Consider the following 9,793-nt stretch of genomic DNA (forward strand, 5'->3'; position numbering starts at 1 on the left):
GGGAAATGGAGCAATGTCTAAAGAGAGCTTTCTCAAAACATCCCAATCATTCTTCACTACGGATGTGAACTACTTGCAAGCATGGGGGAAAGCACACAGATAATCTAAAATATTTACATGGTCTCCTTTTAAAAAGGCAACCTCAGCGTGAAGAGATCCAGAAGGCAGCAGGCACACTGCAGGAAAAATGCCCCAATGTGACCATCAATGAGGATGCATTGTTTGACGAGGTTACTGGCCTGCAAGAGGTCCTAAAGGGGGGATTGCTTGAAGAATGGAAAACATCTGAGACACCGCTTAGTCAGAGTTGGAGCACGGTGGTTACCCACTTCGAAGAGAACGGCATCCCACACACTAACGTGGCTAGATTAGCATCTGTTGTCATGTGCTTCCCTGGAAGTAATGCACCAGTCGAGAGAGTGTTCTCCCAAACAAATGATATATGGACAGCAGCAAGAAATGGGTTCACTGTTCCTACCATCAAGGCCATGCTTATTGTGAAGACAAACTTAAACCTCCCCTGCCAGGAGTTCATGGAGAAGCTGGCTAAAGACATAGCAATCCTGAAGAAGATACATTCTTCTGAGAAATATACAGATTAGGTTGGTATAAGTATATTATGTAGTTACCAACCTCATCACCGTCTTATTTCTTTATTATGTTGTTAAGTATTTCACATAGACTATTGTCAGTTTTTTTTTTCAATTTTGCTCATGTTCTCTTCTGCTCTTATTCTACCCAGACTACCAGGACCACTGAATGGCTGTTCAGATCAGTTCTACCCAGACTACCAGGACCACTGAATGGCTGTTCAGATTGGACAGTTCTGTCTCGTCTGTAGTGTTTCTGTAATATAGTTGTTTTTTCTATCACAGTGTGCCTGTTAGACTAAATACATGTAACCGGAATTGTCCCCCTTTATTTATTTCATAGATAATAACATTGGATATTTTAATGATATATTGACTGCCGAACTGGAAATGTCCCCGGTTTTAATTTAAAAAAATCTGGTCACCTTACTTTAGCCTACACATAGAACTGAATTAGCTGACCATCTTGAGATGTCAAGTCAAGTCCTCAACATCAAAACTTTGTTCTCTCCATAGAAAAGATAGCTCAGCTTACCTCGCTGTACTCACTACTGCACTTGTTTGTTGTGATTGAATGGCAAAGACACACCCAAGAAACACCCACATGAAATCAAACCCCAAAAAGAACTCTTGTTTGCCAAATCAGAACCTTTAAACACTTTTCATTACCCCTTTTTTTCTCTGTCCCTTTTCTCTCACAGCCCTCTCTCTCTCTCTCTGACACACTGACTGATGTTAGTTGGCAGTAGGTGTTGCGTGGCCCTCCACAGCAGAGCCCAGTGGTTGATGGGATAGGACAGAGCAGACTACACTACCGTAACTCCACTACATGATGCCAAGAGCAACCAGAAGGACTTGTCTCGAAGTTTCCAGAAACAAAACTATTCAACCAGATACACCCTGGCATATTGACCTTACCCTGCAAACATCACTACTAACACCCAACGCACATATACACACGCAAACACCTCTGAACTTTAGACAAATAGCTCTTGACACTCTGACCCATCTCCTTAGCCCATTGCCAACACCCTTAAACACTAGTGAACACACGCGGTATGGAGCTTGACACGTTGCATAAGCCGTCACTGAGCATCTCTCTCCAATCCGTAGTGTAATGGTAACACCACACCGCACTGAACAGGCATTAAGGTGCAGTTCTAGGAAGTATATGGCCTACTTAACATGGCTTTGCCATGTGATGCTTGTGGGGTATTTTTAAGGAATAAGAAACACAAGACATGGCTTAGATCTTAGTTGGTAGGTTGTGGACAATGTTTTGGGGGTAGAAATCTTTTAGGTAAATGTTAGTTAGATTAAGAAACAAAAGATGGTGCAACATAAAGTTCCCATTTACCCTGTTCTTGATGCAAACTTCCTGGTAATACAGAGAGTAGACTGTTTGAGGGGACTCGTTTCATCATTCCAGAGCAGACACTTGTTAGGGACTTTGTCCAACATACTGGATATGGGGATAGCACATGCCAGGGTATATACCGCCACCTAGAGTCGACATCACTTCCCTTCCAACTCGTCTCCATTTTCTCTCCCATTAGCAAAGTACGCCACCCAGAGTTCACTCCACAAACTGAGTGATGTGCCCCAGAACTGAGGCTTGGGTGATTCAGTCAGTACAAAACTGTATTTTTGCTCATTCACTCCTTTATGTTATTATAAGAGTTTGCATGAGTAATAAAGGACTACCAATGAAGTTTGCACTACTACCAATGGTCCTAGATTATGAGATGATTTTGAGCAAAACCACTGTACCGTAGAGCTGATATGTACAATTGAAGTCAGAAGTTTACATGCACCTTAGCTAACTACATTTGAACTCAGTTTTTCACAAGTCCTGACATTTAATCCAAGTAACAATTCCCTGTCTTAGGTCAGTTAGGATCACCACTTTATTGTAAGAATGTGAAATGTCCGAATAATAGTAGAGAGAATGATTTATTTCAGCTTTGTCCATTGTCCATTTGGAAGACCCATTTGCGACCAAGCTTTAACTTCCTGACTGATGTCTTGAGATGCTGCTTCAATATATTCACATAATTTTCCAGTCTCATTGATGCCATCTATTTTGTGAAGTGCACCAGTCCCTCCTGCAGCGAGGCACCCCCACAACATGATGCTGCCACCCCTGTGCTTCACGGTTGGGATGGTGTTCTTCAGCTTCAAAGCCTCCCCCTTTTTCCTCCAAACATAACGATGGTCATTATGGCCAAACAGTTCTTTTTTTGTTTCATCAGACCAGAGGACATTTCTCAAAAAAGTACGATCTTTCTCCCCATTTGCAGTTGCAAACCGTAGTCAGACTTTTTTTATGGCGGTTTTGGAGCAGTGGCTTCTTCCTTGCTGAGCAGCCTTTCAGGTTATGTCGATATAGGACTCGTTTTACTGTGGATATAGATACTTTTGTACCTGTTTCTTCCAGCATCTTCACAAGGTCCTTTGCTGTTGTTCTGGGATTGATTTGCACTTTTCAAACCAAAGTACGTTCATCTCTAGGAGACAAAACACGTCTCCTTCCTGAGCAATATGACAGCTGCGTGGTCCCATGGTGTTTATACTTGTGTATTATTGTTTGTACAGATGAACGTGGTACCTTCAGGCATTTGGAAATTGCTCCCAAGGATGAACCAAACTTTTTTCTGAGGTCTTGGCTGATTTCTTTTGATTTTCCCATGATGTCAAGCAAAGAGGCACTAAGTTTGAAGGTAGGCCTTGAAATACATCCACTGGTACACCTCCAATTGACTGAAATGATGTCAATTAGCCTATCAGAAGCTTCTAAAGCCATGAGATCATTTTCTGGAATTTTCCAAGCTGTTTAAAGGACCAGTCAACTTAGTGTATGTAAACTTCTGACCCACTGGAATTGTGATACAGTGAATTATAAGTGAAATAATCTGTCTGTAAACAATTGTTGGAAAAATGACTTGTGTCATGCACAAAGTAGATGCCCTAACCGACATGCCAAAACTATAGTTTGTTAACAAGAAATTTGTGGAGTGGTTGAAAAACAAGTTTTAATGACTCTAACCTAAGTGTACGTACTCACACAAATTGGTTAAATCGTGTAAGCGTAATTTGTCAATGTATTTTACCTTGGAATCTACGTGGAAAACACATTGGATTTGAAAAAAGTAATCAACGTAATCTGTTGTTGTCAACCACGTAATTCAGTCATCATAGTAACCAAATTTCAACATAGACAAATATAAAATATGTTGAATTTGTACCTTTAAAACAATGTCAGATCTTCAACGTTATATCCACTATTAAAAAATATTAATATAGGCTGGGCAGCAACTCCTACTGGAGAACTCATCCATCTACAGCTACCCTTTGGTCTCTCATACAGAGTTTTAACCAAGCCCTGCTTACAATGATATTTGTCACTGACTATTACCAATGTTCTATCATGAGAACGCTTGTCGCGAGACCTCTGCTTAAAAACTAAATAGATTCACTGTTGTTATCAAAGTCATTCCAAAGGGTAGGTTTAATAATCCACATACTATTGACTGTAGGTTATTTTGACCCCAGATGTATATTTTTGATCACAGCTCAAAGGTGGTATATAAAATTCTTAAATATTTTCATGACTTTGCCAACTAGTTCTTAATCTAAATCACTGTTTAGTGTTTCTGTACCAATAAAGACTTTAACCAAATTCATTACCTTTGGGGCCATTTAATAGATAGGACCTTTACCTGAATCTAGGTTTCTCTGGAGACATAATAACAAGCTATACATACCATCAGGCGGTCGAGGAGGATCTGTATCAGTGATTTGGACCAGATAGACAGATCATCTGCACATATATAGCTCCCGATTTACTCACCTAAGATTTTCTATACCATGTAATGTATGACTGTACAAAACCAAAATTACCTTATTTTTGTACAATCTGCCAATGGTATAAAACGTCTGCCAATGATAGAACTGCAATACAGAACTCAGATACACTCAGAATTGTTTTGATAACATTATATAAATGTCAAATTATGTTTTGATAAGCAGTAGCTTGATATTTTACTATTATTAGTTGCTTTTTCCAATAGTTTATTTTTAGGATAAAATTACCCCAGTGGATGTATGTAAATAAAGTACCAGTCAAAAGTTTGGACACACCTACTGATTCAAGGGTTTTTCTTTAATTTTACTATTTTCTACATTGTAGAATAATAGTGAAGACATCAAAACTATGAAATAACACATATGGAATAAAATAGTAACCAAAAAGTGTTAAACAAATCAAAATATATTTTAGATTCTTCAAGGTAGTCAGCCTTTGCCTTGATGACAGCTTTGCACACTCTTGGCATTCTCTCAACATGCTTCAAGAGGAATGGTTTTCCAACAGTCTTGAGGGAGTTCCCACATATGCTGAGCACTTGTTGGCTGTTTTTCCTTCACTCTGCAGTCTAACTCATCCCAAACCATATCAAATTGGGTTTGGAGTCGGGTGATTGTGGAGGCCAGGTCATCTGATGCAGAACTCCATCACTCTACTTGGTCAAATAGCCCTTACACAGCCTGGAAGTGTTTTTTGGGTCATTGTCCTGTTGAAAAACAAATGATAGTCCCACAAAGCGCAACCCAGATGGGATGGTGTATCACTGCAGAATGCTGTGGTAGCCATGCTGGTTAAGTGTGCCTTGAATTCTAATAAATCACTGACAGTGTCACTAGTACAGCACCCCCAAACCATCACACCTCCTCCTCCATGCTTCACGGTGAGAACCACACATGCAGCGATCATCCATTCACCTTCTGTGCGTCTCACAAAGACACAGCGGTTGGAACCAAAACTCTCAAAATTGGACTCATCAGACCAAAGGACATATTTCCACCAGTATAATGTCCATTGCTCATGTTTCTTGGCCCAAGCAAGTCTCTTCTTCTTACTGGTGTCCTTTAGTAGTGGTTTCTATGCAGAAATCTGACCATAAAGGCCTGATTCACACAGTCTCCTCTGAACAGTTGATGTTGAGATGTCTCTGTTACTTGAACTCTGTGAAGCATTTATTTGGGCTGCAATCGGAGGTGCAGTTAACTCTAATGAACGTATCCTCTGCAGCAGAGGTAACTCAGGGGTCTTCCTTTCCTGTGGCGGTCCTCATGAGAGCCAGTTTCATTATAGCAATTGATCGTTTTTGCGACTGCACTTGAAGAAACTTTGAAAGTTCTTTATATTTTCCAGATTGACTGACCTTCATGTCTTAAAGTAATGTTAAACTGTCGTTTCTCTTTGCTTATTTGAGCTGCTCTTGCCATAATATGGACTTGGTCTTTTACCAAATGAGGCTATCTTCTGTATACCCCACTAACTTGTCACAAGGATTGGCTCAAACACATTAAAAAGGAAAGAAATTCCACAAATTAACTTTTAAGAAGGCACACCTGTTAATTGAAATGCATTCCAGGTGACTACCTCATGAAGCTGGTTGAGAGAATGCCAAGAGTGTGCAAACCTGTCATGAAGGCAAAGGGTGGCTATTTTGAAGAATCTAAAATATATTTAGATTTGTTTAACACTTTTTTGGTTACTACATGATTCCATAAGTGTTATTTCATAGTTTTGATGTCTTCACTATTGTTCTACAATGTATAAAATAGTAAAATAAAGAAAAACCCTTGAATGAATTGGTGTGTCCAAACGTTTGACTGGTACTGTATGTTGGTAGTATGAGGGCGAACAGAGCTACATGTGACCCCTCATATATCATCAATAATGCTAAGTAGGCTTACAGTGCATTCAGAAAATATCCAGACTCCTTGACAATTTCCACATTTTTTTACATTATAGCCATATCCTAAAATGTATGAAATTGTATCATTCCCATCAATCTACACACACTACCCCATAATTACAAAGAAAAAAACAGTTGTATATTACATAAGTATTCAGACCCTTTACTCAATACTTGTTGAAGCACCTTTGGCAGCGATTAGTGTCTTCTTGGGTATGAAGCTTGGCACACCTGTATTTCGGGAGTTTTTCTCATTCTTCTCTACAGATTCTCTCAAGCTCTGTCAGGTTGGATGGGGAGCGTTGCTGCACAGCTATTTTCAGGTCTCCCCACAGATGTTCGATCAAGTTCAAGTCCGGGCTCTGGCTGGGCCACTCAAGGACAATCAGACTTGTCCCGAAGCCACTCCTGCGTTGTCTTGGCTGTGTGCTTCGGGTTGTTGTCCAGAGTCTGAGGTCCTGGGCGCCCTGGAGCAGGTTTTCATCAAGGATCTCTCTGTACTTTGCTCCGTTCATCTTTCCCTCGATTCTGACTAGTCTCCCAGTCGCTGTAAAAACATTCCCAGAGCATGAAGTTGCCACCACCATGTTTCACCGTAGGGATTGTGCCATGTTTTGTCCAGACGTAACGCTTTGCATTCAGGCCAAAGAGTTCAATCTTGGTTTCATCAGACCAGAGAATCTTGTTTCTCATGGTCTGAGAGTCCTTTAGGTGTCTTTTCACAAACTCCAAGCGGGCTGTCATGTGGCTTCCGTCTGGCCACTCTACCATAAAAGCCTGATGGACATGTTGTCAAGTCTGCAACGCACTCAAATGGGCTTCCATAAAGTTGGTGCAAACTTCTAATGCATTGAACAATATTGAGCAAGATGGCAAGGAATGGACAACATACAACAAACGCACGACATGACTGCTGTGTCCGGTGTGTGGTGAGTAGCAAGCTAGCCAGTTAGCTAACTATGATACCAAAGATTTTGATTAAACACAGACCACAATAGATACACACAGCGAGGCATGGCTTAACGTAACCCGAGGAGGCCAAAGGATACTCCCGTTACTACTATGTTAAATTGCCTACTTTGCTCATAACCCGACAACGACTGTATTATTTTTTAAATGATCTTATAAACTTTTTGATTGGTCATTTTTACCATACTTCCACGATGTCTTAAATCAACAAACTACATCATACCTAAAAACACTTTGTCTAAGTGTAAAAATGTTAGCATGAACAGAGACTGTCGCATGGAATGTAGGTCATGATTATCAGCCAACGAAATTATTCCAACAGACTTTCATCAACTAGCTAGTTAACCCTGATTGTAAGATGCCGAAAAGTTGTGTATCATTTTGTTAGACAAACTTCATGGTTTCAGGCTATTACACCGCAATGATGATGGAAAGCAGTGAGCTCCAGTTACACGATTAATTTATGTGTGTTCGAAGCACTTTATCACCGGTAAGTCGCTAACACTTATTTGTATTTAACTAGCTATGCGTATTGATAAAGCTAGCTAGTTAGCTTGTAGTACGAACTAGTGAGCTGTATCTGTCCAAATAACGACTATAATATTCTTATGCAGTTGTATATTACGCAAACCTGGAGATTCTACCAAGCTGGCGCAAATATCACCAAAGGCTGCTTTATTTGGTAGGGTTGTCTCCCCAGCTGGTTTACGTCAAGTTGAAAGGACATATAGGCAAGCCAACAAGAATCAACTTTTCTAAATACCTAGACCGTTCAAGGGCAGGCAAAGACTGGAAGAAGTAATGCAACATATCTAAGACTAGCGAATTAGACTGAGATTAGCTAACCGGCAAAAAAGGTAGGGGTAAACAAACATACAGTCAATAATACAGTAGAAAAAAAGTCTATATACATTGTGTGCAAATGAGGTAAGATAAGGGAGGTAAGGCAATAAATAGGCCATGGTGGCAAAGTAATTACAGTATAGCAATTCAACTCTGAAATGGTAGATGTGCAGAAGATGAATGTGCAAGTAGAGATACTGGGGTGCAAAGGTGCAAGATAAATAAATACAGTATGGGGATGAGGTAATTGGATGGGCTATTTACAGATGGGCTATGTACAGGTGCAGTGATCTGTGAGCTGCTCTGACAGCTGGTGCTTAAAGCTAGTGAGGGAGATAAGTGTTTCCAGTTTCAGAGATTTTTGTAGTTCGTTCCAGTCATTGGCAGCAGAGAACGGGAAGGAGAGGCGGACAAAGGAAGAATTGGTTTTGAGGGTGACCAGAGAGATATACCTGCTGGAGCGTGTGCTACAGGTGGGTGCTGCTATGGTGACCAGCGAGCTGAGATAAGGGGGGACTTTACCTAGCAGGGTCTTGTAGATGACCTAGAGCCAGTGGGTTTGGTGACGAGTATGATGCGAGGGCCAGCCAACGAGAGCGTACAGGTTGCAATGGTGGGTAGTATATGGGGCTTTGGTGACAAAACGGATGGCACTGTGATAGACTGCATCCAATTTATTGAGTAGGGTATTGGAGGCTATTTTGTAAATGACATTGCCGAAGTCGAGGATCGGTAGGATGGTCAGTTTTACAAGGGTATGTTTGGCAGCATGAGTGAAGAATGCTTTGTTGTGAAATAGGAAGCCAATTCTAGATTTAACTTTGGATTGGAGATGTTTGATGTGAGTCTGGAAGGAGAGTTTACAGTCTAACCAGACACCTAGGTATTTGTAGTTGACCACATATTCTAAGTAAGAACCGTCCAGAGTAGTGATGTTGGACTGGCGGGCAGGTGCAGGCAGTGATCGGTTGAAGAGCATGCATTTAGTTTTACTTGTATTTAAGAGCAATTGGAGGCCACGGAAGGAGAGTTGTATGGCATTGAAGCTCGTCTGGAGGGTTATTAACAGTGTCCAAAGAAGGGCCAGAAGTATACCGAATGGTGTCGTCTGCATAGAGGTGGACCAGAGACTCACCAGCAGCAAGAGCGACGTCATTGGTGTATACAGAGAAGAGAGTCGGTCCAAGAATTGAACCCTGAGGCACCCCCATAGAGACTGACAGAGGCCCGGACAACAGGCCCTCCGATATGACACACTGAACTCTATCAGAGACTGCTTCAGAGACTGCTTGAATGAGGCCGTCATGGTCAAATTACTGCAAAAAAAACACTACTAAAAGGATACCAATAAGAAGACTTGCTTGGGCCAAGAAACACGAGTAATGGACATTAGACCGGTGGAAATCGGTCCTTTGGTCTGATGAGTCCAACCGCAGTGTCCTTGTGAGATGCCGAGTAGGGGAATGGATGATCACTGCATGTGTGGTTCCCACCGTGAAGCATGGAGGAAGAGATGTGATGGTGCTTTGCTGGTGACACTGTCAGTGATTTATTTAGAATTCAAGGCACACTTAACCAGCATGGCTACCATAGCATTCTGCAGCGATATGACATCCCATCTTGATTTAG

The sequence above is a fragment of the Oncorhynchus mykiss genome, chromosome 14 (genome assembly GCF_057628025.1).
Source record: "Oncorhynchus mykiss isolate SJ-2025 chromosome 14, ASM5762802v1, whole genome shotgun sequence".
NCBI classification, from domain to species: Eukaryota; Metazoa; Chordata; class Actinopteri; order Salmoniformes; family Salmonidae; genus Oncorhynchus; species Oncorhynchus mykiss.